This window comes from Seriola aureovittata, chromosome 13 (assembly GCF_021018895.1).
Source record: "Seriola aureovittata isolate HTS-2021-v1 ecotype China chromosome 13, ASM2101889v1, whole genome shotgun sequence".
NCBI lineage: Eukaryota > Metazoa > Chordata > Actinopteri > Carangiformes > Carangidae > Seriola > Seriola aureovittata.
This window is the reverse complement of record NC_079376.1, coordinates 21,724,757-21,748,517: the sequence shown is the minus strand read 5'-3', so window position 1 is coordinate 21,748,517 and position 23,761 is coordinate 21,724,757. Positions and strand designations below refer to the sequence as shown.

Genomic DNA, 23,761 nt, shown 5'->3' with positions numbered 1-23,761 from the left:
GCTGTTTAGATTGCGCGCTGTTGATTAACAAACGGTATTGTAGCTGGAGATGTGAGTTTGTGAGATTTGAGAGAGGGTGACGTGTGTGGATACAAGGATTCACAGGAAACCGTTGTGGGAGAGACACAACACTGACATTTTACAATACATGATTAATTAGGCTCTCGCAGAGCTGTATCATTGAGAGGCAAAAATGATTACAGCGCTTGAAACCATCTTGCAGAGGCTGTGGGGTTAGAAAAATGTGTAATAATTAATACCAATTAATGACATAAAAATACAAGGCACTTAGCCATCCTTCAGGCGAAATTAAAAACAATAGTGATCTGAGCAGAAGTATGGAGAAAAATCAACATTCTTCCCATGCAGTTCAAATACTGTGTGTATATATATATATATATATGTATGTATGTATGTATATATATATATATATATATATATATATATATATATATATATATATATATATATATATAATATATATATATATTTGTGTTAACCCTAACCCTTTGACAAAGCGACTGACAGAGCGATTGCTGACAAAGCTTTTCATGTTTTATTGATCAAAGCAGCTATTGATAGACAGATGTGTCGTTCTCCATCTAATTAACTGATGACATACATTGTGCTGCGATACAACAGGAGACCCACGTCATGCAAATGTGGAGCAACTTTCCATTTGCCTCATCAGAGCAGCTCACTCGGCGGAGGAGGCTAAATATAGAGCCAGTCGGCTCCGTTTCTTCATTCGCCGTCTCTCTGGGGCGTTTCTGGGTATTTTTGCACTTCAGCATCTTGTTATTGCCATCAGCAGCTGGTTTGCAGGGGCTCTGCAAACAGAATGCAGCGTGTTATCAACAAACACGAGCATTTCATCAAAGAGACGCGACTGCAATCCAGTCGTATTTCACTGACTGACAGCATTGTGAATGTTTAATTGAATATTTTATGTGTGTTTTTCGAGAAGGTAATCTGATGCGGCATAGACGGAGCGGCACCTCTGCGTGTCACTTGCAGGACGGTTTGTTACAGACGCTGATAAGGGATTTATTTCAGTGAACTTTGTTTAACATGATGTAATTTGCAATTCAGCCCATAAATGAGGTGATAAAATATTTGACCAGCTACAAAATGACTGACAGCAGTTTGGGTCCAGCGTCTGTTATCAGACTCTTGAGTCATTTGTGTGCAGTTTTATACATTTATGCTTCGGTTTGCATATTTGTATAATAGCTAATTAATTCATTATCGATTTGTCAGTTACATAATATCAATAGATCTCCTAGAAAAGTGGTTCCTAACCCCTACAGGGTTATAAGGGGTCATGAGATGATTACAGGGGTAGGAAATCAAAAATGAATTAATCAATTCAGACTCGTCTCTACTCTAATTTGTTTTTATTTGTGAAACAAAGTATGGATTTACATTAAAATGTCTCCAAAGATCATCACAACAAAACAATCTGCAGTCCAATCTAGACAGGATAAACTTTATAGTCAAGCTGGGGGATGAAATATTTTAACCAGTGTAAAATAACAGGCTAGTGATAGACATGAACATTCAGCAGGGAAACACCTCCCTGAGAGGGCGGGGCAGAGTTGAAGGTGAGGCAAAGATACTCTGTGAGTTGAGTTTGAGTCAAAAATCGTTTTCCTGACTCATGACAAGTCAAACCCCCAGACATGAAACACATATTAATATCATTCAGGGTATTTGATGATAGTGGCGAGGAAGCATGAAGTGACTTTTGCTATGATAACTTAGCAGAGATGTGAAATCCTGTGTCAGAGTGATATCAACAGCTGTGCAGACTTGAATTTGGGTGTCAGACCAGCCTTCCTGAATCATATCTTCTTCCCCTTGATTTTTTTTTCCTCATCTGTGACTGTCAGGGCCGGAGGTCAACATCACGGTGACTTCACAAAACGCGGTTGTGACCTCTTGAACGTGATATCTCAGGGCCGCTTTGAGGAAATGTGTTTAGATTTGGCACAAACATTCACTTGGACTCAAAGATGAGCTGGTTAGAATTTGGTAGTCAAAGGTCAAAGTTCAAGGTCACAGTGACCTCACAGAATATGTTTTTGGCCATAACTAGCAAATTCGTACACTATGACACAATTGAACTCATGTGGCTTTAAGGATAAAATGAAGTGTTGGCATTTTATATCCAAAAGGTCAAAGGTCAACTTCACTGTGACATCATAATGTAACAGAGAGATTGTGACCATATTTCCTGCATTTTGGCTAGCTGGCAGAGGTATTCAACGTTTTTGGTCTTAACAGCTGATCTTACTGTACAAACCATAGGACTTGGTTCAAGTTCATTTCAGTTAACACTTTGACAATACATGAATAGTCACAATGAAGGCATTTCCACAGGTGTATGGGAAGCTTTTAGAGTATTACAGGTTTATTGTGAGCTCGGTGATGTACTGAAAAATGTCCAGAACAATACAAGTTGGCAGCCAGGAACCCTGTCTGGTGTTTGCTGGCAAAAATGAAAAAAAAAAAAGCTCAGCAAAGACAACATAATTACCAGGTACTACAATCAGAGATGCTGCCATTACAGCTAACAGACTGAAACTTTTAATTGTTTCTCCTCAATTGCGTAACAGCCGTACTGTACTGCATGCAGTCTGCTTGGCTCTGGAGACGACAGCTGTGTTTCAAGTGCAGAGCTCCGGGGGAGAAAGGGCAAAGAATTCCCTTGTCTGACGTCCATTTTTCTCCTTGAACAATCTACATTCAAAAAAATAAAAGTGTATTGTCATCACATAGATTCAGACAGATGGTTTTCTGTTCAGGTGAGCAACAACTCAATTTTCTATCTGAATTTCAACCTCCCTAAAATGGTTAAGTTACTGAAACTGCAAAGTTTAAAATTACCTGCAAAAAAAAAAAAATCTATTCAAACCACATAAATTCTGACACATGACTTTCAATCACAGTCACAATCATAAATTCAGGGGTATTTAAATTCCAACATTAGAGCGTTCAGTACTAGTTTAAGTTCATACATACTTGGTTGCATATAAAATTAGAATATAGACTTTCTTTACTACAGAACTGAAAAATTGTGAGCACCTGCTTTTCTCTAAGCTTTAAAACTTCTCTTCAAAAACCTATGGATGACATAACAGACTACATCCATCTTCACTTACAGTCTATCGAAAAAACTGTAATCCCTGTAGGTTGGCAAACCCAAGAGTTCCAGCAGATGTTGACCTGGTCTTGAAAGATTTTCAGTCAACGATTAGAAAAAATAAAACATACAGAAGGTACGAGAATGGAGGATAGGGGATACTTCATGCTGTGTTGAATTGGGCATTTTTAGCATTTTCAGATGTCGGCATCAAAATGTGACAACTTCCCTCATCATCTGTGATTAACCCTGACAGGAAGCAGAGTCAGGAGGCTGGCTGTCACACTGAGGCACTTTGCATCTGAGATCAGTCCACAGGCGTTGGCAGCTTTACTTACAATTTAGAACCATGACTACAGACCAACTGACAGTGAATCCGTCCATTACTCAACTTACACTTAATCCATAAATGTGACAGGACTTAACCTTAATTATACACTGTGTTTTTATTAATGAATAACAAATGGCCTTTGAGTTAATAAGCTGTAGATGTTAATAAAAATGTCTCGGCGTGAATTAAAATCCGTCTTGATGACAAATGCAGAGTCTCTCTATGTGAAGGGCGATCAAACAGTGTCTGATTTGAACTTACCCTGTGTTTAGACATTTGTCAGGGGATGCTTTCAGGCAGCCAGCATCATGTAGACGCATAACTCACTGAATATCTCTTAAAGGTCCCAAATAGTACAAAGTGAGATTCCCATGTCTTTTTTGATTATAAAGCAGGTCTAGGTTCTATATCAATACTGTGAAAGTCCACAGTCAATCAGTCCACAGAGGAGCACACAGCCTGTATTCAGAAACTGAGCCTTAAAAACAGCCGTCAGGACTTCCTGTAACTTTGTGATGTCCCAACAAAGCAGTCACCACTCTCAGGAATGCCTCAAGCCCCGCCCACTGGGACCCACCATCCAACCTTGCAGGATTTAGTTTCTCTGAGTGTTTACCTGATATCTGCTATGTTTTTATTGGATCACTCAGAAAACAGAAGAGAGGCTCAGAGCCTCCTTTCTTCTGATTGGCTCACCGACCTGTTGTTACTAGAGCTACAGAGAGAAGCCTAGGAGATGTAGAACCAAATTCATTCCGAGAAGGTTTACCAGTTAAGTGCATCATCATCCTCATCATCCCAAAATCAGTTGACGTTTAGATTATCACATTGTAGAAACAGTATGACAGACTTGTAATAGTATCTAACAGATGTCTCCAAAGTCCAAACCACAAATATATCTTCTTATGGATCAACACTTCAAATCAAACACTGGAAAAGTGTAAAATATGGAGTACTTTAGAAAAGTTATCTTAATGTGCAGTGTAAATAAACACTGACAATGTGGTTGTTTATTAATTTTCATATTATTTAACTGGCTGTTTGCCAGGAGGAAACAGAACAAAACAGACGGTGCCATCAGGAGAGGCTGGAAAAAAAGAAGGCTTACCGTGTATTCATACAGTCCGGGCTGACCTTTTAAAATGCCACCCATTTTCATCAAGGACTGACCCTCCACCAGTGGAGAACAGTGTCACCACTGCAGCACCACGTGTATGCATGAATTGTGTATCTGCTGAAGTAAATGTACCTGGTGGAAAAGGTGGAAATGTTGTTCAATAAATGTTGGACAAACGGTGCAAAACTAATCCACAGTCTGCCGGTCTTTTGCATGCGAATGAATATCACTTTGTGTAAACAGGGAGGATAATGCACATCTGCTTTGCATGGCTGTATGATGGGAGATAAAACTGTGTATTATTAAGCTTTTTTGCTTTCTTTTTTTTTTTCCCAAAGTCTCCTTTGGATGTAATCCAGTTTACCATTTACATCCTGCATACAGAAGCGAGTACATTACAACCTGACAGGAGACAAACACAAGCTTCAGGCTCCAGCTCTTTATGTAAGCCTCATCTCAATATTCTCCCAAAACAGATTTTACAACAACAAAGAATTTTGGAATTTAAAATGTGTCATTACCCTTGCATACATAATGCAGCCCCCATTGTGTACTTGTCATGAGCTAAAATATTTCATCTTGTGTGCGACACTGGAGGGTTCAACTTACACAGTCAATTACTGTATGCAGCTTCATCATATATCTTGCATGCAAATGAGACTATAAATACACCTACTCATCTCTTAGATGCATCACCCTGGCGGGGTGTTGAGCACTGTAGGTCTCTCACTGTCTTGGAGCGCGTCTCAGTCTCATTCTCTGAGAGGTGCAAACTTAGTTCTCTGTCATGCAGCGTCAGACATTCCAGCAGCAGTAACTACACAAGTTTTAAAGTTGAGATAAAGAGGGCTTGACATTTCCACGCTGGTCAGCAAACTGTGTAACAGACAGAAAGGTAATATTTTAGGTCGAACCTGAATATTACATAACAAGTGCAGATTCTGCAACTTGCCTTTGCATGATCTCTAAGGAATGTATGGAGGAAAAACCACAGGATCAAAAGTAGGGATCTGAAATCTTCTGTTTTTCTATGTTTGGCATTTTTTAATTACAACATGAAAAAATTTATTATATTAAATGTGATTTTTAAAAGGTAACTTACCAATACCAAACTTTTGTGAATTCCACTAGATTTTCAGATTCCATTCAAAAGCAGAGATGGTAGCACTAATACTCAGCTGAATTCCTGATAGTTTGGCGGTTTTTCTTTTTCTTAACAAATTATGTGGCCTCTGCTAACATTCTAGTCGCACAAGAGCACAGCTTGAATTAACTAATTTTGTAGTGTTGTATTGAATGTATTTGTGTTGGTTTGTTACCAAGTGATACAGTGTACGTTTCCTTTCAAGATCACTGAATCAATTGTTTCATGTTCATATTGGAGGTAAATCAGTTATGATGGATTTGTAGTCATATTGATAGTTATTTTAGCTAAGTAGGAGATATTGTATGTACTTATGAAGGTATAGCTGTAGCAAACGCATACACACACACACACACTTATTATATATGCTACAACAGACATCGAAATTCAGACACTGGTTTGAATTCAACTTTGATCAAGTATGTAATGGGTTAGGGTTAGATCAGATGACAATCGTTTGATCAATGGTTAGCAGTGATTGAACTTTTGAAATTAAATATCTAAATATAGCACGCGATATGTATGATTCATCTGCAAAGTCATCCACCATATAAGATTGTCATTTCTCCCACCTCTAATGTAGTGTACTGCCTTTTTTGCTTTGTAAACTGTAATGTACACAGAGTAGTAATCACACATACTTGTCCTCCCAGCAGACCTTAGCATTTTCAGATTCCTGGACATTCATCACATACTGCCGCTGCTCTGTGTAAATATCAAATATATGCTTTCACATAACTAATATTAAATATCCATGACTGCTCGGCATCCCAGCACCCCACTCGACTGTTTTACAGCACAACCCTCCATCCCTCATCAACCCCACTCTTTTCTCGTGGGAGGTCGTGCAGTGAGACTGGTTGCAACTGTTAAGCGCCATGATAATGATTAAATGACTGGTGGTTTGAGCCGGGGTAACATTAATTCCTTTCAAGCTGATTTTTGCTCAAACACAGATGAATAATGTAGCAAAGCTCTACACACAAGCTGTGTCAACCATGCAGCGGAGCTAAAGATAGAGCCAACAACAGGTCAGGTTCACCTCCCCTGCACTGAGTCTACACAGTGTTGTAGAAAACACAGCAGGTTCAATGCAGAGGAGGTTCAAAAAGCCACAGCAGCATGTTTAATGGCTTGCCAGGCTGTCAGCCCTGTCACAAAACATAGATTATGCATATTTCGCTGTAACACTGAAAGAATGTATGAAGCAGTGAAAGAGGTCATCTATATTATTAAATAAAGAAGAGCAGTTTAAATGGGGGAGACAATGTTTTAACTTGTGCGCTGGTGTGTCAAGAGAGGAACAAAAGGAATCTGAGCTCGGTGTCACCGACTGTTTGATCAGTAACTTTTCTAAAGTTTGCTTTAACACACATTTCTACCTCCTTCTAAACTCATTCTCTTCTATTCTCATCCAACTGTACACCTCGCATGTTTGCGCCACCGGGCTGAACTGGATGTTCGTGAGAATGCTTTCCTATTGTGCAAAACGTTATTCTTGCACAGGGCCAGCACTTTGATGTCATGTGAAGTTGTCTTTTACATCAGGCCCAATAGTGTAAGGTGACTTTAGCGAGCGATGCCTCTTTGAAGACATCGTTCATTAGCATTCAAAGGGACAAGCCCGGTCCACCCGCCCAGCGCTTGGATCAAAACACTGCCAACAGCAGGGCAGAGCGACGTGCTAAGCATTCTCTCTGACCTCCAGTCTTTGAGACACCTCATATGCAGCTTAGGTGTCAAGTGCAAATCCCTCCAGATAGATAACGTCATGCTATACTAAGCGTCATGTCATGTTGTTATGACAGGTCTATTGGCACAGAGAGATTGGATGTGATTTAGAAGGACAGTACACTTTGATGGTTCAGATCTAGGTTGTAATAATGGTAAAAAAAAAAGTGTGTAGGGAGGCTGAGCAGAAACCTGTGAAAGACAAGACAAAGAGAATGGAAACTCTCAGGACTTATGAATTTCCTCACTGCTAAAATATCCGCTTCTGCAAGTCTATCACTGACTACTAAGGGCTGTATGACTCACTATGTGAACTTTTCTCTCTTGCATTAAAGTTGAAGAGGCACTCAATTCAGTCAGTTCAGCACTCATGGTTGGTACTACTCAGTCTGGGAAAACAGTTGTACCATATCCTTGCTTCTGGACAAGCTTTGTCAAGTCTGAAAAATTTACTCAAGTTTCATCACTCAGGTATTTAGGCTTGTAGACAGACTTTGAACAGGAAGTCTGCATTATAGATGTGGGTGTTGGCCAGGCCAGCTAATAGAAGGCACCACTCAATTGCATTATGGCAAGTGTAGATCCAATGTTTTCAGAACTTGAACCACTATCAGATGGGTTGCTGTGAAATTTGTAACAGATATTTATCCCCCCCCCCTTAATTGTAACATCGTAACTTTTAAATTTGTTATAACTTTTTGAAACCAGTTAACTTTTCAACTGGCTCCATCATCAGCTCAAAATATCATGGTGTCCAATACTTTGGTTCATGATCGAGTACTTTCAAAGGTAATGACATTCTGACTTTATAGCTGTGTCTGAATTCAGGGGCCGCTCCATTCGAAGGCTGCATTTCAAGACCAATTGCGTCCATTCCGACGGCTCTTTCAAATGCGGCCAATAAATTCCTTCTTTGTTTCCTTAATTTCTAACCTTTCCCAAGATTCATTGTGCGCCAGTGATGACTAACTTTTCAAAAAGAGATAAGTCACAAATAAAACAGCGGCCAAAGGATAAAAAGGAAATCCTACATATACCAAAACCGTCTCATTTCGCTTCAGCCTTCTTGGTCTATGCGATCTTAAGAGGCCACGGCTTCGAGCTGGGACACACTGTTAGCAAATGTTAGCATTCCAACACACTAAACTAAGATTGTGATACTGTAATCATTACATCTAATAAACATCAGCATGCATTGTCATTGTGAGCATAGTGGCACGTAGACGGTAGCATTTAGCTTAAAGCACCTCTGTGGCTAAGGCCGGATTCACGTCACATCATTTAAATTGTAATGGTGTGCAGCTGAGTGGAAAAACCAATCACGTCTGCCTCCAACTTGTAATTTTGAGTCAGAGATATTAGGAATTTCTAACACTGACTCCCTCTGACATTTTTCTTGTTCTTCCTGGTCTGCCGACGTTGTGTGAATGCAGCATAAGAGCAGCCTCACAGAGCCGCACGTATGGGTAAGGGCGTCTTCTAGACTTTGAATAACACATTAGTGAGAAGCTACATCGTGAAGAAAGAAGAGGACAGAGGCTTTACATTGCAGACATATAGGGAACTTTTTAATAATAAAAATAGGCAGCACTGCTGTTTGGAGTATGTTACAGTTAGAAAAGCAGGATCTTTTTTTTTTTTTCCAGCAGATCAAACTAGTATGCAATGTAATCATCATCCATGAAAACAGTCTTTCAATTTGTTAGATGGGAGAATTCCAGCATACTGAAAATCCAACCCTCTAATTATTTATTTCTTTTTCGATACATGTTTTGGCTATGATGTCTTATGATAATTTTGTACTGCTTAGCAGACTTTATGGACACCAACATATGTTCATTTAATTGCTATGTACAGTCTGCTAGATCATTGAGCCTTTTTGTGTGTGTTTGTGCAAGTAAGAGGCCAACATGTTGTGCACATAAACTATCTGGCTGGAGATATTCCCAGAACATCAGGAGTAACATATGTTTGAAATATGTAAAGGCTTTTTTTAAAAAAAAAAAAAAAAAAAAACTTAATTTCCCCTGAAAGTAAAGAAGGTTTATATGTGGATCTGGAACGGTCCCTCGCTTCTTTTAAATGCATGTTTCTCTCAGTAACTAATATGCAAGAAGACTAAATGAAATCTAACGCCAGGGGAACCCAGCAGTCTGCTCACTATTTGTAGAAGTCCAGTTGTTGCTTTGGTTTGGGATCAGATGTGTTTTCTGTGGCTCAGATCAGATGACTAACAACACTGAAATTGACCATATGGAGCGACGGTGTGTGGGTTTGCTGTATGGGTGATGGTCTCTGATGATCTCATTTAGCAATCTAATGAATGTACTATAGACAGCTGTGTGCGTACACATCTGTGTTTGGTATTTTCCGGCATGTACAAGTGTCTCTGCGACTCTCATACCGCTGTATTCTTGTGAATGAATCCTTAATGCTCAGGGCTGTTGGTTGTGCGATCCAGCTCATCAGTAACTCTGGACGCACAGAGTTTAAACACTCATTTAAACGATTTCTTGGCATCATCCACCCACCTATTTGATCCCTTAAAGAGTACATAAATGACAGGAAGGCCTTCTTGATTGATTGCTTCGATGCAACGTTCGAATAAAGTAACAACACGGCTCAATTTATTTGTGTTTAGGCGCTAAGGAGCTCAAGTCTTTGAGTTATCTGACATTGTGAGCACACACACTCTTCATTTTACATCAAGAAACAGCCAGGGCCTCAGGTATCATATGGAACCCCAAGGTGTTCAGGATGACATAAATTGTGTAAAATATATAAATGAGTCAATAATTTGTGAAATCATTTGATAATGTCATAGTGGCAGTTTCATGCCACTGATTTTCAGGTCTGATGACTTGAGTTGGTCTTGAGCACTGATGACTTAGAATGCAGTCAATGCTCGAGTTTGAGTCTGGCTCGGAAATTAAATTAGAATTGAAGATTTCGACTTTTTTTGTTAGTAGTGCATTTAATTGGCTATTGTGACAGGCAGTAAATAAACTCCCTTTGAGCTGCGTCATTTGTGTTTAATGTCTGCGTACGACAGCTCTTTGACTGTGCCGGACTAATGGTGATTCGATTCAGACTCGACTTGGACTCTTCTTTTGTGACTCGGACTTGGATCCAGACTCGAACACTGGGGACTTGAGACTCGACTTGAGGTTCTAGTGACTCGACTTCAACACTGCCGGAGTCCTATCGTATCATTTAAACCGTAATAACAAGCAGCTAAGTGGAAAGAACCGTTATCCAACTTGGCAATAAGAAGTACGCAAGTGCCGGCAAATCCAGTGTAGGTAACTCGATTTTGAAATTTTATTGGTATATCGTTTTGAACAAGCCCAGTATTTTTAACCCTCACACGTACAACTCTGCCGTAAAACAATCATCACTCAAAGTTATTACATGTCAAATGAAACCCCTCTAAAGTAGCCATTAATTAACATTATTTTTCTTTAGTCAAAAATTTGCTTGTAGTAGTATGACATTTTTTTGAAGAAATGCAGCTAATGCTTGTTTCATTCTATTTTATTTTGATAGTGGATATTGATTATGACATGGAATCTCCAGTAATGAATGAAAAGCAGTAGCACAAGAAGACTGACCGACACTAACAAGCCATGAACATATAGGAATCTTCCCTCCCACATTATCGGAACACAGCTTTAGTCACTGTGTCTCTGGAATTTATTTACAGCAGAAATCAGGATTACTTTGGTGTCGTTGGTGTCTTAGCAAACAGGAGTTAAGTGGTTGGATCTGGTAGCAGTTGTTGAGCCTGTTAAGGTGACAACACCACATGAAAATCTGAGAATGAAATAAAACATGACATTATGGAAAAAAAAAAGACATTAAATAAAAAAAACTTATGAAAAATGTAATAACAGTTGAATTATTTTACAACTAATTGTTTCATTTATGTATTTTCTGCTAATTTTATGTTTAATTTAATGTGCTTATTTCATAATTAATAATTTTATCATATTTACCACAGTATTGTGGTGTTTGGGGTGTATAATGAGAAGAGCCACAGGGCACAGTGTAAGTTTGTGCGTTACAACCTTAGGGTGGACATGTCAAGATTTACATATTCATCACCTTCCAAGGCTTCTCATCTCCATGTGTAACATCACGTTGGTCTGCATTAAAAAACATCTTGAACACAACCAGGAGGAGCTGAAAATTGAACCAGGAACACAGAGTCCACACACACTTTGAGAAAGCCTTTTTGATGTAACAACCTTACGGTTGTTACATCAACCGTAATGTAGAGCGACAGCAGTTGATGACCTACGCGACACATATGCCAACAGCAGCGTCTCAATTATACAGCGTGAAATTGTAACTGTCTGAATTCTGGTTGAACTTTTGCAGCTTCATGCCTGTTTGCACTCGAACAATGTTAAGCTCACCACGAGGAAGTGTGGGCTACTCGGGCCGCTGTAGGTGTGTTACAGGGAGGGATGGAGAACGCTGCCTCGCAGGCTGTGGAATCTCATTAAGCGTATTCTGTTGCCAGAATCAAAGCAGAGGTGGACTTGGCAAACAGCTAGCCGCTACAACCAGGGAAGTCAGGAAATCTGTGTCGCTTAGTAACACCCCGCATTCCAGAAAGAGCTCGTCAATGGGATTCTGGGAGGATTTCCTGCAGAGGCAGGAATCACATGCCATGATGACAGGAAATCATGTCTTGAAAAGTGTTTTTTTTTTTTTTTTTTTTAAACCAATTCATCTCATTCTAATGTATAAACTCCAAGTCCAAGTAATGGCTTTGGGGGACGGTGTGTACTCAGCCGTCTTAAAGGGTCAGTTCAACCTTTGCAAAACAAACAAGCAAAAATAATCTACGATGGGAAGAAAGAGACAATTTTATTTATATTTTGCTATTTAATTATTTTTTTGCTTGTTTTGCAAAGGCTGACGTGACCTTTTAAGACAGCTGAGTGCACACTGTCCCCCTTAGCAATACATCACTTGGAATTGGAGTTTTTAAATTAGAATTTAATGAAGATGTTTAAAAAGACAAGGAATTTGCTTCTGTCACAATGAGAAGCTTAATGCGATGGATATATTTGTCATTACTGATTGGTTTTGGGAAAATAACAACTATGACCAAAGAGAAAACTAAAACCAACACGAATGAATCATGAAGTGGAAACCCACTCATTGTCAGGCTCGTGGTTATGTGGCCATGCAGATAGCTTTGCCTTTCTTTTGAATCTCAGTGATTTCCATCTCGGCCACAAATAAACAGATGTGTGGCACCTCCCTTGTTTGTGGCGCTCCAAGCGATGAACAGTGATAAACTCAATAGCGATGTGGAACGATGTCCCAGTCTGTCTGCATGAACCATGACTTCGCTGTGAAGAGTTTTAATTGGCAAGGATGGGGACCCATCTTAAATGGAGAGCAGGTAGCGTTATGAAACAGCAGGTATGACACTGAATTATTATCAGCAGGTAATTAAACAGCAGCCGGTTACTGGAGATGCTGCGGTAATGGTGAGCGTTCATTTAATCTTTTTTTTTTTTTTTTTTTTTTTTTAAGGAGACAGTCCAGGCGCCTCATTTACAAAACAGTGTGTAGGATCCATAGTATAAGAGTATGTGTCGCACCAAAACCAAAATGTCTCCTCAACTGTCAGGAACGTGGAAGATTTGAGTCTTATATCTCCTACAATTGGGAAGTGCTTATAGAGTAGTTATGGCTCACTAGCACAATCACAAATAACACTGCTGGATTGAATGTTATAAAGTGGATCTTTAAGTCGTGATATTAAGTTTTTTTTTAATAAATCCTAACTTGTGCGTGGGGAAGTGGCGTCTGCTTTTTTATTATTATGCTAGACCGCTGATGTGTGCTTATTATGCAGTATCACACAGACACCATTTAATTTGCCATCTCTTGTCCATCGCCATGAGACCGCAGCTTCTTCTCTTTGAGCCAGTGAGATTTTGTGTCATTTAGTGTTCTACCCCGACCGTGTGATTTGGCAAAGACAGACGTCTAGCAGATGCAGAGCTTAAGAAGAAAGATATATTGTTCTGTAAAGAGAGCACTAATTGCATTGAGACTTCCAAATTGCTTCTGTTTATTCACCTCGGTCGCCACAGCCTGTAGCTAGAACACACCGTTTTTCTGTTTTTTTTTTACCAAAATAAACATTATGAAACCTTGTTGTGTCTACCTTTCTCTCCGTGTGTGCTTTTATCTTCTCCCACAAGGATGAGAAGCAGCAGTGAGTTCTGGGAGGACATGTGCTCTGACATGGTTGCAGAATTTTAATGAGGAGATGTATTAATGCAGCATTATTAGACACCAGCTATTCCCTTCTAACTTAAAACTGAAAAAAAACAAAAACAAAAAACAGATTCTGCCACAGAACGACTTTGAAAACTCGTCTGAAAACATCATGGATTTGAATCTGTCTCTGTCTGACTCCGATTGTCCTTATCTGTAGCTTTCCCTCCAAATACACTCACTCATCCCCTAATTCAACAGACTGAAATCAAAGACTGAGAGGGGTGTCATTCTGAACTGAGAGCCAAAACTGTGTTTTTTCTAAACTATAGTTTAAATGTTTAATGTTTTAATTCCACTGTGGTCATGGCCGACCATGTGCTTGTACCAGATACAACTCAGGACAAGCCAAATCAAAAAACTGATTTTAAATGTCACATCTTTCTGTATTTAATTACAAAGACAGAAAATAAACACAACACTCATGATAGAAATGATAGAACTTTCCAATTAAGTTTTGTTAATTTTCTTTCATTAACTTCACTCCTCTGCCCCCCACCCCACCCCACCCCCCTTCTTTAGGTGACCTGAGAGACCCAACAGAGACAAATGTGACTATACTACCAAGAGCAGGTGTCGTACGAATCAGACCTTCTTGCCATGAATCGATATGTTTTTGGGTACCTGACCTGACCGAGCAGCTGATCCTATTACTGTGAGTACCATATGTCTGAAAAGAGAATAGATGCCATATTCACGCTGACATCCATTCATGTGCATCCTCATGTAATGATCCCCCGACATCGTGCACCGTATGTGCTTTTCTAAATCATCCTCCTGGTGACAAAATGGTATCGAGGTACAGATGCCATCGTCCGAACCACGTTTTCCCATCTGACTGGCACCTTCCTGTTACTGTTGTGTCATTTACACTTGTTTCAGAATGTTTACTTGTAACTGTTTGTTTCATTTGTGAATGAAACACATTGTATTTTTCATCACATCTTGTTTTTAAAAGCTTAAAACAGAGGGAGAACACAGGGATTTTGTTAGCTTATCGATTAGCATTATGATGACAGAACGCTGATCCAACAGGCAGTTTATATGCACTTAAAGGGACAGTTTGGGGGTTGTTTTTATGTGGGGTTGTGTGAGGTACTTATGCGTAGTTGGTACATTACCTGCATTAGATCTTGAGCAGCGCGCTCCCATTTTGGAGGTCTGAGCGGGAGCACCCTGCAGAGTAGCAGAGCGATGTGTTGCTGTGCACGGGGCGCTTTCAACCGCTGAACTTCCGTATTCCTACATCCAAGTGCACCTACACAGCGCACTGTATTTCACGCTGCTTTCTGATTTACTCGGCTGACCTGCGGCTGCGGCGTAATACAAAGGAAAGTGCTGTTTTCACGGGAAGATAAACCGCTGAAAATCTTCTATTTGAAATGTACATTTAAACGGACATGGAATTGTTTCGATGTGTGTTTTTTAAAAGTGTCTGAAACACGTTTTTCTTCTGGTGGCCCTGAGCGCAGCAACACTTAGCTCTGCTAGTCTGGTCGTATCTCCTGCCTGGGAACGCACTGCTCAGGACTATGCATGACAACCCCACGGCAAAAAACCTAAACTGTCTCTTTAAAGTGATGTATTAGAAGACAATGTATTAGATATAATATGCACATGGATATACACTGATCAGCCACATCAATAAAGCCCAGGCCCCCAACCCAGCCAGCCCTCAGGCTTCCATTGCACCCCGACCAATGTCTGTCCCAGGCAGCTGGTGGCCCCACAGGGAGGTGGCTCCATTTAATTTCTTCAGCCCCATGAGCTACGACCCGTTACCCTTATTCTTGCCGGTGAGCTCCCCTTCCAGATCTGGCTCCAGGGGGGGTGCGCCGGTTTCCCCCGAAAAGCGCCTTTCGTCATGTGGGTTTTGAATCACTCTTAGCCTGGCCTCTCCCCTGGAACCAATTTGCCATGGGAGACTCCATCAGTGGCTAATGCCACCGACAACACAGCTCCCAGGATCACTGAGACACAGGAACCCCTCCAACACGCTACGGTGGCGATTCATTGCGGGCACCTTCCATTGGATCTCTTCCAGGCACGAACAACTGGTAGGTGGCCCTCGGGGTAGAGCCAGAACACGCTGGAGAGATTATACATGTCATCTGGCCTGGGAGCATTTCAGGATCCCCCAGGAGGAGCCGGAGAGGGACGTCTGGAATACTTTTGCTTGACCCCATCCTCGGATAAGCATTAAAAAAAAAAAAAAAAAAAAAAACTGATGAATGGTTTTAATGTTGTGGCTGATTGATGTGTTTCTCTGACTTGGAAAATAATTGACTACAATATAGTTTTTAAATCACACCACTGACAGTTCAGAATCAACTCTTTCAAAACAGACTACGGATATACACCGATCAGACCTTAACAGCGATGTTAAAACCTGTTACCTGTTTTATTTGTTAATATATTTCTGATGTACAGGTATTTATGGAAATTTCGGGAAAGTCAGACCGTCTATTTTTGGTTGGCTAAGAAAATTGCATCGACGCATCTCTAGTATGGATGAATTTTGTCTTCATACTTTGCAATAAGAGAAAAGCTTTTTATCCCGCTGAGACAAAACATGTCAAACTCTCTTTTCTCAAAAATGTGACATTCCTCACCTAATCCTCTAAAAACCACAGCATCACATATCTTCTGCGAGCATGTGTGCTGCTTACCCCGCAATGATTGGATGATATAAATGACTTCAGCGGGAAAAACACTCAGCAAAACCTAGAGCGTTCCGATTTACAGAGTTGGATTAGAGTCTTAAGCCATCTCCCCAAACTCTCTGCCTCTCTCGTTCTATCACTCTCTCTCTCTCTCTCTCTCTCTCTCTCTCTCCCTCTCTCTCTCTGTGTGAGAAAATTGGCATCATTTACTGCTGCCACCGCAGAGCTCATTGTCCCCCATTATCCCAGGGACAAAGCTGCCATGACATTGAGTTAATCCGTGCTTGTTTCAATTTTGCTTTTGGGGGAAGAAAACAGATAAGGAGTTCAGGTAAAGCGATGGCGAGGAGGCACCATACTGGAGGCAACACGGGCCACGATGATTGGGACGGTTGAGAGAGAGATCAAATGCAATCTGCCAGACAAATTGGGTTGATTTCCTCAGAGAGGTCATGGATGTGTTGCGTGTGCCTGTGAGGCTCTTGTCTCTCTGGGGCGGGTGGAACGCTTTACTAAAAAATTAGAAATTTGCTTCCAAAAAAATTTCAGACACACGTTCTGTACGAAGAAAACTCTGCTTTGACTAAAAGTGAACGTTGGATAAATCTAGGGCAAGGAAACTGGTGTATGCAGAGACTTTCTCCCTCATCAACAACACCTTCATATTCATCACCACCACGAGCTCGAGAGAAAAACACGTTCCTGGAAGGAGAACTGTCTGTAAACAATTCGTCCTCTCTTGTCCTGTTCTCCGACTGAAAAGTGAAATGTCATCTGTAAAGCCCACTGTCTTAGATAAAGCTCTTTCCAGGAGTCTAATTATAGAAAGTCCAAGTCCTACACTGCATTGTGGACCTAGGCTAAGCTTACTTAATTACATCCACAGAGTATAGCTAAGAGAACAGAATTAGCTGGAAGAGATGGAGAGACAGAAAGTTGATCCAAATATGTCTGCCAAGTAATGCCACTTTTCCAGTCTTCCAATAAGATGGTGTACCGTGTGCAGTTCAGGTTTTGGTGTTTAAAAGGTCGTGGTTACTTGCTGGTTTTTCTTAAACTTTGCAACATAGTGTTATTTTCTCTGTTATTTTTCATCTGGTAGAAAGAATGTGTATGTGTCCTGAGGTTCTGGAGGAGCTCTATCAAGTCTGACAAAATTACTCAAGTGACATCACAGATGTCTTCAGATGTATTGTGGGAAATGTAGGATTTTGGAGCTTAATCCATACTTGGGACTAAAGGTTAAGAAATACTGGCCCCTGGAATATCTCTCTCATAACTTTACAAACGTGGAAACCTGTTCATTTCATATGACATAAGACAAAAAGACATCGGGATGAAAGTGTATAATCTCAGTGTCCACTTTGTGCAGTCTAATACGATACAATACAGCTGTTGGGACTGGATTATATACAGAGGTGTTCCTAATATTCTGCCCCCTAATGTACAGTATGTAAGAAATAGAAACACCTCTCAATATGATACGGTGCATTTCAACATTACCTTCAACTATGACGTAACTAATAAACATATAATTGAATCTACACTTTTTCCACAGTGTAAACAGAACCTGACCATTATGAGCTTCATAAAGAGAGATGGGCCCATTGTATTGGCTTCAATTACATTGTACAGGTGCGGCTAAGTGAAGTGGCCATTGAGTGTATGCCATCACTAGAATTTAAGCATGTCCAATCAACAATCTTTTTACATTCAGATTGCTGGGGAGTGAATACGCTCCTCAACTCCATTAAAAAATTTTAAAAAAAAAATCACTGAGGACAGCTACCAATGAAACACTGGCTTTAAGGCCCAGCACTAAAACTGAAACATGTTGTGGTGATCAGTTCATTTCAGTGTTGTGGCTGCTGCTGGAGCCACTGAAATCCATACTAACCTTTTAATGGTAAGCATTGGTCCCATTATCATGACTCATCTACATGTATTATAGACACAGCAAGTACACAACAGTAAGAACTCATTGAACTCATTCATTTCACATCAGAAAGACTTCAAGTCAGGTCTGATGTTCTGATGTGGTCTGAAAATAAAAGCTAGTACACTTATCCTCTATATTAGCGGTTCTCAAACTTTTTCACGTTAAGAACCCTTAAACTGACACAAATTAGACCACGGACCCCCATTTGATTAGATTTTGTCCCAGGGTCCCTCATCTAATAAGATTTTTGCATTTAGATGTTTTATTACAGAAAGTGTTTGAAACCCATGCATAAAACAGTCATACATTCTGTCATTGTGTTGCTAATGGATGGAATTATGGTGAAAATAAATAATTTCCCTTGTTGGTGGGAAACCCCAAGGAACCTCCTCAAGGACCCCTGGACTCCACATTGAGAACCAATGCTCTATATAGTGCCCTCAACAAGTCCACGATAGGGTGAAAAACATATTTAGTGTCTGAAATCTCAGTCTTCTAATAACTACTAAACTATGGGGTGTCCATTAATTGAGAGCACAAAGGAGTGATGACTGTGACTTGACTAGCACTAGTATGTTCCAGGTTAGCTGGTAGCACGCCAGCAACAGCAGCTCACCCACTAAGCCTTTACTGAGAGAGAACGTATGACCTTCGCTGTGCTACTTTCCGCTGTGACCTGGAACCATTTATAAGATATATTGGCAGAAATGTAGCACTTGATGTCAGGACCTTGGCCGGCCTCAAATTTGATTCAGAGATTGGCAGCTGTGAAAGATCAGTATCACCACTGCATGGAGGAGAATTCACGACATGATGCAGAGATGGCACTCAAAGCAATTAACAAGACCTAACAAACAAGACAAATATATCACCATTATTGGTCCTTAATACAGAAGTCTGTCTCAAAAAAAAATATATATCTGTACCCATCTGTCCCTTCTGCTATTATGGGAACAGTGAAGTAGTAAAATGCCTCTTGATAGTATATTATTGGCAAATTAAGCAATTAACTAGAAATAGATTCATGAAGCGCTCTAAGGTCACATAATGTTTGTGCTGAAAAATGAATCTGGAACGTTTGCAGTGTGGAGAGGACGTTTCCCATTTGTTGAAGCCGGGAATTGCTTCCCTCCCCCCGTCCCATCTCAGCGGGATATCAAAAAGATGATAGCGAGTTAATATCAGCGTGCGATCTATTGATTGCACTTGTCAGCGTTTACAATCTGGGCTCATCTATTGGTCTGCAGTCCCTCTCTCTCATTAGAGTTTTCCTGGAAGCCGAGGTGAGCCCGTCCTCTGCCTGACAAACCGCTTCGCCCTCATCCATCCAGCTCCTCGCCGTTACCAGCCTCACCAACCCCTCTTACAGCTGCGCACAAGAGCACTATCATGGTTCACTAATGCTCCTCATTAAGCCGGGCCCCCAAGGCTCTCGTTACTGTACATCTATTCCCACATGCCTTGTACCAGACTCATGGCTTTCATCTTTGGCGGCATGTGCAGATGTCATGAATTTGCCATGTGCAATATAGTATGTGTGTCAGGATTTTGATGTCTCTGTCAGCTGCAGGACCAGATAACATGGGAGAAGGCAGCTGCTCTCGCTCCAGCTTGGTGGAGTGGAAATATCACAAATTGCACTCGTGCTGCTTGTTATAGACTCTCCTCTATCAGTGTTACCTTTTTTTTTTTTGTGTGTGTGTGTAAAGCTGACCGTTATCACATTTCCCCTACACTGGGGATGGCATGTTTTTCTTTTGGACTCGCGTTAATATCTTTGTTAGCTTTTCAGGATCAATATGAGTTGCAGAAATAGTTATGACATGATTTATGCGTGCTGTGTTTGACACTCCAGGTTGAGCCTCGTGGTCACATCCATCTCTGCATTTATTGCTGTTATTCTTTATGTTTTGTCTTATTGCAGTGTTCCTATACCAAACTCTCTCTGAGAGCGGAAAGACAAATATGCTTTTAACAGCCTGAAAAAGTGAGTTTTCTTCACAGCGGATAATTCTGTCCACTCCTCAGCTTGTGTAAAGGTTGTGGCAGAGCGGCAAATGCTCAGGGGATCTATATTAACTCCGCTTTGAAGTTATTCATGCAGCCCGTGAGCTCTTTGGATTTCCTTATTAAAAGCCTCTCTGATTCATCTTGGAAACAACTGAGACCAATTGGAAGGTGCGTCGTCTGGGGCTAACCTGCAACTGAAAATCTCACAGACGCAGGCACGCCCATCCAGGCGGATAACCTCCCCTGACAAATGGTGCTAAAGCTCCGCTGACAGGGAGCGTGAGATTGGTTTGAAGGATACAAATCATCTGCTGTGAGACTGAATCACAAAGTTGAGCAGCTTTGGCTCTCTATCAGAAATATGCTCTGAGTGATGGGATGTTCTATTTATATGTGACTTGAGGTTAGGATGGGAGTTTTATTTTCCAAGAGGGGGAGGGAAATGGGTGTGTAATACTGTACCAGCGAGAGGGGTTTAATGTGTCTGACAACATATTAAAGTGAAGAACCATGGGTGGCCTAGGTGATAACAGCTACACATTACTCATAAAATCTCATCTTTGTTGTATGGAAACCTTGTAACTCCAACTTTAGTTTTTAATGCCTCCTTGCCGGCGACAGCCAGAGCCGGAGGCTCATTGTTTTCGGGTTGTCCGTCCATCTGTACGTACATCCGTCTCATTCTCGTGGACGCAATATCTCAGTAACGCCTTGATGGAGCATCTCCAAATCTGGCACAAACATTCACAACGACTCAAGGATGAACTGATTAGATGTTGGTGGTCAAAGGTCAGAGGTTAAGGTCTCTGTGACCACACAAAACACGGTTTTGTGAATGTAATATCCCAGTAACACCTTGAGGTATATTCCTCAAATTTGGTATAAACGTTCACTTTAACTCAAAGTTCAAGGTCAATCAATCTCATGTTCTTGTGAATGCAATATATCAGGATCGCACAAAGGGGTATTTCATTACAAATGTCACACTGTGACCTCACAAAGCACATTCTCCGGCATAACTCACAAATTAATTCAGTAATTATGGCACAATTTAACTCAAATGTTTATAAGGATAAAATTAAGTGATAATATTTTATATCCGAAAGGTCAAAGGTCAACTTCACTTTGACATCATAATGTTCTGCAAAAACACTTCTGGCCTTTATTCAAATGCTGTAGCTTATAGCTGGTTGACGAAGGCAGACAACCACGAGGAGGTGATTCCAGTTTTAAAACATGTTCCTATACCAACCTATCATCCAGCCTGAGAGAGAAATTGTACCCCTAATATTTTTGTCCGTGCCTGCAGTATAGTCATAGCCTGAGGGCAAGATGATGTGGGTGCTAGTGTTGCGGATGCATCCCATAATGCAATGTGCTGCATGTTATGAATGCAATTACAGTTGTGTGACTCAACAGCTGTTGATTATTACCCAAAATGTGGATGATCAGTAAGTGTCTGAAACCTCAGTTTACTGCTCACAGTTGGACTACAGAGTGTCCATTATGTAGAAAGTAGTGAATGATTGAACGAGGCAGTGATTTCAGACACAGCCTAATGTTGCCATCAGGCTGAAATTCACTTCCCGTTCATTTCTGTGTGGAATGGGGCGAGACGCATTCGCTTGTGGTCGTGATTTGGCTCGCCTCCTTCGCTTTGTGCAGTTCAATATAATTGAACTTTGACACAGAAAATCATGAGGTTTTCCAGCCATTGTTGAGAATAGGTGGGGCCGACGTCTCATTCAGGAAATATTGTTTGTTCATATTCTTGTTTTATAACTGCATGGCAAAATAATACGTCTGGCTGTATTGTATTTAATTTGAAGTCCTCCATATTGTAAGAACCTGAGCTGAAATCAAATATGCCCGTCAGTACCAGCTGACGTCACTCAGCTGGTAATGAGTGTTTGTAGCGCAAACTGTTGCATCACAATCCTCTGACATTTTAACCACACCTTTTCTCCTTTTGTACTAATCCTTGAATGTGACAAGAAATAAAAACATATACTGACAAAGTGACATGCATGTCCTCTGGTGCTGGCAAGGTTTCCATTATCACTGCCCTATAAATGTCATATCTTGAGCTGTTTTTGATGAAAGAAAATTTTTCTTATTATTTTGCCCAAACAGTGTTTGACAGCATAACCCCAAATATCTTAGGTCTTCAGGTTCCTAATGAATCTGAATTGTTTTGATCTCACCTCACTCTTTTTTATGATTTATATATGGGAGGATTTGTACTATAACTTAAGACATAACAATATTAGATAATCCTGTGCTTCATTGACCTTGTATTCCACTGACATGTTACCCAGTCAGATTTACTACATTAAATACGGTTCACTTTTGACAGCCCCTAACAGAGAAGGAAAGGACCATATTCAGCAGGACTTGGCTGTACAACACTTTAACCTATAACCTGTATGACTGAATTAAAAGCAAAACGAGGCAATGTTACGTTTATAAAATATTTTACAGCCAAACTCCCTGTGCTTTCAATAATGACATGCACAGTAGAATCTTGAAGTTGATGGCAATAGGAGACAGATGTGCTCCCTCAGAAACGCTCCATTCAGAAATTAAGACATTAAATATTCATGCTGCTTATTTTTAAGCTTAATTCATTTAGTCATTTTCCCAGCGTGTACCCACTACAAAACACCGTTAGTATGAAGTGCCCAGTTGTCAGTAAGAATAGATCTCGCAATGCCTCCATAATGAAAAGTAAAGACAGTAATTCTAAAAAATAAATCAAATAAAAACTTAAAGATCTCATTAGTTTAGTTACAATCACAGAATAATACAATAATTGTCTCTAAGCATCTAACTGTCCTTGTGTAGATGCTGAAATTTCCCTTGTGGTTGTTTTTACATTGCACACGTTAAATGGCAGCTGAAAAAGACTACGACACAAATATCTGAACCAATGCTCTCACATATTCACGGAATAAACATGTGGGCACACTACGGTGTAATTATGGTGACAGAATCTGCTCAAAGCGACAAAAGCATGAGTGACAGGCTAAAGACTTTGTTGTGAAAGGGATTTTTGTTTTTGCCATACAGTTTACTTTAAAAGCAACTACACTTCCTGTTGTCCTTTAAGAAATCCTTCTTGTATTTCTTTCCTTCTGTCTTCTTTCCTTTTTGTACCTTTTAGCTGGCCTCGTCATTCATATAGCAGATGAATCATGACATTTTGAAAAAGCAAGAGGATATAATTGTTATTGATGTTCCATGTTCAGTGTGTGCCCTCTTTCAGGCACGTCACACCTGTAGCCTGTTGTCTTGATTGCACCTCTTCCTCTGTGGGCGTGGCAGATGTGTGACCCAGTCACTCATTGCTGCTCTGTCTTGATTCTTGTAATGGTA

At 40.4% G+C, this 23,761-nt stretch overlaps 1 protein-coding gene across 4 annotated transcripts in view; it reads left to right on the top strand.

Moving 5' to 3' along the window:
• LOC130179910 (leucine-rich repeat and fibronectin type-III domain-containing protein 2) overlaps nt 1-23,761 on the top strand; it is a 153,652-nt gene that overhangs the window by 75,993 nt on the left and 53,898 nt on the right. For 3 of the 4 annotated variants that reach the window (XR_008829343.1, XM_056393051.1, XM_056393052.1), the window contains exon 3: nt 14,297-14,429. The exons of the other annotated variant lie outside the window; for it this stretch is intronic. The gene's annotated coding sequence lies outside the window, so the exon portion shown is untranslated. The remainder of the gene's footprint in view (nt 1-14,296; nt 14,430-23,761) is intronic. 4 annotated transcript variants of the gene reach the window in all.